Raw genomic sequence first — 6,555 nt, forward strand, 5'->3', positions numbered from 1 at the left:
TTTAAATACTGAAAAAAATAGTGTGATGTCTGTGCGTGTGGGTGAACATGGGTTGGTACAGATAAGCTTTCTCTCTTTATGCCTCTGAAGTGTCTGAGCACAACATTTTCTTCTATGTGCTTTTCTTGCTGATCTTTTATTAATATTCATGGCTGTGGTTGGTGTTCCTGGAATTGAATGCACCTGGTGAAACCAGTACCATTGCCTCACAGATTTCTTGTTAACATTTGTGTGGGCTTCACACACCCCTGAGGTGGGTCTTGTCTTCTTGAAGACATGATATGCTTAAGAGTGAGGTCATAGAGGCAAGGAATCATGGAATGGTTTGGGTTGGAAGTGGTCTTGAAGTTTATGTTCCAACTTCCCTGCCATGGGCAGGGAATGTTCCACCAGACCATGTTACTGGGAGTCCCATCCATCCTCCTTGGACACCTCTGGGTCACTGTGGTCACCTCTGTGTGTCCTCCACCTCTGTGTGGTCACCACAGTGACCACACTTCTGTGGTCACTGAAAAACCCTTTTGCTGAATTTGGGAGAAGAAGGATTTCACCTGCTCATCACCAACTGCTCAGGAAGGCCACACAGCCATGCAGAAGGGATTATTTGTATGGACCACCTCAGGTGCCTGTAGGCTGCTTGGTGGGTTCTTGTCCGTGTGCCAGGGAACATCAGGAGTTTGCTTTTGTAACACTCCCATGGATGCAACAGGGGATTGAGGAGGTGACTATATTCCTCCATAAGAAACTCCATCACTCTCCCCAGATGAAAGGTACAGCCTGAATTTACAGTGCTGGCACTGCCTTTATTTCAAGTACACAGCATTTTGTATAATGGTGCCTTGGTTTAAAGTCCTGCCAGAAACTAAAATAAAAACCACCACTTCATATATTCTTCAGGAGTATAAAATAAGGATTCAAGGTGATTTTCTGAGAGAGCAACAGTCCACAGAACAGCAAGTCTTTCTGTTCCTCAGTAGGAAATGGGTGCTCTTTGTGCTACTGAAAGGAAAACTAAAAAAAAAACCACCCCCCCCCAAAAAAAAACAAAAAACCCACAAAAAAACCCAAAAAAAACAAAACCAAAAAAACCCCACCAAACCAAAAAAAAAACCAAAAAAAAAAAAAAAAACCAAAACAAAACAGAAAACCCACTCCACTGTCAGAATGAAAGAAGAAACCTGGTGTTTCCATGTGTGCATGGATGTGACGAGCAGACGTGCATCCCAGGGAGGGCTGGGTTGAGCATAAGTGGATGTGAATGCCAGTGGAGGATTGTAGGTGCAGAGCTGCAGGTTTAATCACATCTGATGATAATTGACCGTGGGGGGAGGTGGGCAGCACTGGTGGTGTAACTGGATGGCGAGTGTGAGGGTGTGATTGTAATTAAGTGTGGGTGTAACACTCTGGACATAACTGAATGTGAGTGCCAGGAGTTGGGCACGTAACCCAATGTGAAAGTGTCTGAGTGAGTACATGTTAGTGCAGGCAGGAGGGCATGATTGAAGCTGAAGGTCAGTGTGTGAGTGCGTGTGTGTGTGTGATGGGGCTGGTGTGTGAGCAGAGGACTCTCAGTGCTAGGAACAAGGGCTACAAAACTAGTGGATGCAATTAATGAACCCAGTAGTGAACTGTGCTGGGCTAGCCTACAAAACATTGACTTCTTGTCAAATAAAATACTGCATGTATTTTTTTCCCCGCTGTTCATTCTCCCAGTGCATAGGGTTTTTTTTAATGTACAGTTTAATCTGTGAGTTTACTGCAGGAAAATTTGCACAAACAAGGAATTTCCAATGACTGTTAGAGGATATTTGTGTCAGAGGTACTTGAAGATACTTTTTTTCATGTGTAACATGTGTTTCTGAGAGCTGCATTAATCCAATCAAGGCAAAGAGCTAACACATCATAAACTATATGTAAAATCAAAACTAATTATCACAGCTTGATTTTCATGTATCAAACACATACAATCAACAGCTCGTAGACCTGAGACTGAGATGCCTCTAAGAAATTATTTGGAATGTTAATTCAGATAATGACTAAACTGCAACCTTGAAGACCATGTGTGAATCAAAAAAAAAGGTGCATTAATTCAATCCTTCTTTTCCCCTCCAAACTAGTTGTGCAGCTCCAGTTGTTTGTGTGCCAGAATGATTTAAAGTGATGTTACCAGCAACACACTCTTTGGCTTTTACCAATGTATGAAAGTTTCCTATTATTTTCACCTTCCTTTTAACAGCTTCTCATTGAGACAGGCACACACTTCTCTTCTCATGCCTTAGGGCTTCTTGACACTTCAGAATTTACCAGAATAGCTATTCCAGAATTCTGGAATAAAATGGGCTACATGGGGGCTTTAATTAAGCAACTACTGGGGAACCATTATCCAGAAATAGTAAATTTCCAGGAGTAGAAAACCTTTAGAGAAACAATGTGGCTGAGTGAGAGACATGGCATGGGAATGAGGAAAAAATGCTGTATTTTCTCAGCTCCACCTGAGCAGCTGCTTTAACCCTCATTTTTAATTCCCCATCATAAATGGGGATAGAGAGCCATATTCTAAGTCCTTCAGCTAAACATTGAAGTTAATCTCACTAGATTTTACTTGACTATAAGGAGACACCTGTAAATATTGCAAAGGTTGCCTCTACATGGATAGAAAGATCTTCCAGTGGGTGCCTTGTGTCACCCTGACCTGAGTACAATGATTGGCTGGAAGAGCATAATTTCTACATCTTTGTTTCTCAGTGGACTTTACAGACATCCAGAGGAAGATATTATGAACTGCTTTTTCTGCTTAGTGATGCTCTCAATGAACCAAGAGGCTGTATCTGATAAGTTGCTAAATTAGGCAGAGATAAGTGGCAAAAAGATGATTTTTGCTACTTAATTTATGCTGAGAAGAATTTTGAGGTCTTTAGACAAAAAAAACTGCACTTCCCTAGTAGTCTTGTCACTACTGCAGAATTTTCTCCTTCCTTGTGCGCGGTGCTTTTTTGTACAAGGGGATTTAACTTGTTTGACCTAGGAGGATTCAGCTTTTGAGGCCTAATAGGCAAGACATGAGCTCAAGTTTCACAGCATCTTTAGAGTCACACTTTGTTCTGACTCTATTGCAGGTGCTTGGTGTTGCTCTGCTGCCACAGGAGGAGCACACAATGTCTACCAGCAGCAGAGAGTCTTTGGATGTGGTCTCCACATTTAACACTTGCCACTGTTTGTAATACAAAGACAGGTCTAGGGGGGCACAGGAGCTTTCCAAAGGGAAATCAGACTCCTCTCTGTTTCCTCGCTCCTTGTTTCACTGTCACTTAATTGCAGCATGAGGGAGTGAGATTCTTTTTTCCTAAAGTAGCTGGTGCTTTAAGGAGCTTTGCTGGGAGACAGGAGCCTGAAATCTTTCAAGTGGAGCAGGACTCTAACCCCGAATGTCCTTTTTTTCTGGGAAAAAGCAACTCTTTGTTCAGGTACACTTTGAATAGAAGTGGTTATGGACTGGAAGTGACACCATCTCTCATCTTTTAGGAGACATAATGGTTTTAACCCATTGCCCTTGTCCTGTCATTATATGTCCATGTGAAAAGTCTCTCTCCCTCTCTTATAAGCCCTGTTCAAGTACTGGAAGGCTGCAATGAAGTAATTCTGAAGCTTTCCCTTCTCCAGGCTGAACAACCCCAGCTCTCCCAGTCTGTCTCCATAGCCCTTTGATAGTTCTCTGATTTGTGATTAATGTCTTCTGTGTTGTAGAGGCAAGCCTTTGGACTATGTTCCCAGACTTCTCTGAGGTATGAGAGGCTGAGGACATGGATTCAGGTCTGAGCTGTGGGTGTTGGGTCACTGAGCGTGGTGTCTGCTTCAACACCCACCCGTCACTGCCACAGCCTTTGGTGACATCAGTGGCCCAAGACTGGGGCCTTCAAGTGTAAATTTTAAGGAATGAATCAGTGCACTCTCCCATAAAGGTTCCTTTTGGAAATGTCTTGATTAAAAATAACACACTTAGGAGAGGTGTTTCAGCTCCAGCCAGACCTCATTAACAGAATCACTCTTGATGTTCTCCTTGGCAAGCCTGTCTTTAGGTCTGCTTCAAACTTGTTTATGAGGTTGTTTGAGGTTTGTGCAGCACACAAGATCTCCAGTTGGAAAAGTGTCACTGCATGAGGCTGTAATCCTTGCTGTGGTCAATGTGTTGAGAGTTTTATATTTCCTGACTGCAGGATCTTTCCATAAAGTGGAGGCGGGGAGGGAGATTATTGTGATTAGCCAGCTGGTTTATTAAAACTTCTGGAAGCCATGGTGAAGCTTTAATGAGATTATTGCGTCCATAAACTGCAAAGTTTTTTCTGCTCTTTCTTATTATGGGGAAAAGAGAGGAACTGGCCAGGCCTTTCTCAGGCCATGTGAAAGGTTATTAGAGAATGTAACTCTGGGTGTGAATGGCGGCAGCAAGAGAGGGAGAGACTTTCCTGATGCATTCACCAGCTGAAAATTTGTGAGGTGTTTTTTCCTTTCCCCATGGTCTCTGGGGATGTAAAGTGCAGCAGGATCTTCTGGCAGCCCCACCAGAAACGGGAACAGGAATCCCTCCTTCCCTCAAATCTCCTTTGTTAACCTGCAGGGTGAAACATGAACAACTTTTCCATGGCCATGATCCATGATTTGAAACCATATATTGCATTTATCGACCTTGTTTTGGCAGGGTCCTGAAGAACCTACACAACAGTCTGAGTGTGACTTCAGCCTGGTCTGGTTGTGTCCCTAGCCAGAGGCACACCAGGCTCCCTTTTCACCTTGTGAGATCCATGGAGCAGCAGTTTTCACATGATAACAACAACGTTTAGCATTTGTGTAGAGCAACACCTTTTTGGCTTGCTTTTAAACGTCAACTCACTCATTGCTCTGCTAGGTAGCAGAATGACATGATGCAGTGCACAAGGAAGAGTTGAAGTGTGACCTGGATTTGAGGAAAACCAGTAAGGTCAGCTGTAAGGATTACTTGGCCTTTCTGTCTTGATTCTTCTTTCTTTCTACTAACGTAAAATTAAATGTGAAAAAATTACACGCTGTTCTAGTAATTTCTAAATCTTCTCACTTTGTTAATTATGTTATTCTAGATCTTAATTTTTCCCAGTTTTCATTGTTCTACCCTCTTTTTTTTTTTAACTGCTCCATTTTTTATTTGCTTTCATATTCTATTTTTTTTTTTTTAAAGCAGGGTGGCATTTAGCCAATTGTCATTTTGCTTGAAGATGTGGAAGGAACATCAGAAAAGCTTCACAAGAAATAAGAAAAATATGCCAGGTTTTGTCCATTCTGGTGAGCCTTCCTGGACTTCAGAAAAAGAAGGAAAAAAAAAAAGAGTTCCAACAGTGGGAAACTCAAATATTTGTAACATAAGGAGTTATAAGTCCATCCTCCACAGCAGACAGCTTGGAGCTATCAGACCCCACTTCCTTGGCATCTGGCCCAAATGGCACAATCGAGTCATATCAGTATCCATATGGGGCAGATTATTCTTCATTTGGGTGACTTTGATGCAAAAATAGACAATATCACACCTTCTGGTGTCAGGCTGCAGCACACAATGCTTCCATATCCACCTCTTTACAATCACACCAGTAAATGTATTTTTTTTGGAATGAAACAGGAGGGGAAATGGTGAGACCCTTCAGTAGATACCCTCTGTATATCCCAAGGTGCTACAGCTCCTAGGAGCCGTGCTAATAATTTTAAAACCCTGATTAAACATTTCTAAAAGAAACTAGTGTGTGGTCTGTTTTATAATGAGTGTAATAAAAATTACTGGACCAAATTTATCCTTAATAAATGCAGGGCCAGAGGAGAATCCTATTTTTTAGTTGTTACTGTAGCAAATATTTACATTTTTTTTTTTAGGCATCGGCTCAGTGATTTCTGTTTATTTGTAACATAAATGAAGGGGAAAGGATGTAATTAAATGAATAACCCATATAAATACAGGCATTATAAAGACACAGGGTTGGCTATTAAAGTACTCAGGGAAGTAGTTATGAAGTCTAATTCAGCTTTTAATTCAATCAGGAGCAAAATTATAAGTGATTCAGTAGAAAAAAGGCCTGGCCTTAATTTTTTCAATGCTGTCCACTGTAAAGTAATTGATTCACATTTTTGGCCTTCTGATGCAACATAAAATATTCCTTAAATTTTCATAGCAAAGCAGCCTGTCATGCCATTTGAGATAGTCTAAAACCAATGTAACACAGGACCTCCTTCAAGGATGTGATTTTATTAGCCTTGTGTAAATAACTTTCCTTGTAGTACCTATATGGGGGGAAAAAAAGCAAAATTTGGAATCATCAAAGTCAAATTCTCATGTTAACCACACAGGGCCAATTTATTAGCAGGCAGAAACACCATCAGTGTAGACAGGGCTGGAAACACCCACAGGTGGACTTCCTGCAGTTGAGGAAAGCTGATGGGCAGGAGCACTTTATCCTCCCTGCTTAGACATATTTGTACTGGACATGACCTTTAGCATCTTTACCCCTTTCAGGAATAAACCTATTTAGTTCTACACTG

At 41.5% G+C, this 6,555-nt stretch overlaps 1 long non-coding RNA gene across 2 annotated transcripts; it reads left to right on the forward strand.

Annotated features, from left to right (window-relative positions):
• The first annotated feature begins 698 nt into the window (after positions 1-698).
• Positions 699-5,731, forward strand: LOC128785954 (uncharacterized). 2 transcript variants are annotated; one of them, XR_008430120.1, is made up of 3 exons: positions 699-770; positions 4,904-4,975; positions 5,210-5,731. It is a non-coding gene; the product is annotated as an uncharacterized LOC128785954 (long non-coding RNA). The 2 variants fall into 2 exon arrangements; XR_008430119.1 differs by having other exon boundaries at positions 5,213-5,731.
• Positions 5,732-6,555: the final 824 nt, after the last annotated feature.

This window comes from Vidua chalybeata, chromosome 3, assembly GCF_026979565.1.
Source record: "Vidua chalybeata isolate OUT-0048 chromosome 3, bVidCha1 merged haplotype, whole genome shotgun sequence".
In the NCBI taxonomy this organism is placed as follows: Eukaryota; Metazoa; Chordata; class Aves; order Passeriformes; family Viduidae; genus Vidua; species Vidua chalybeata.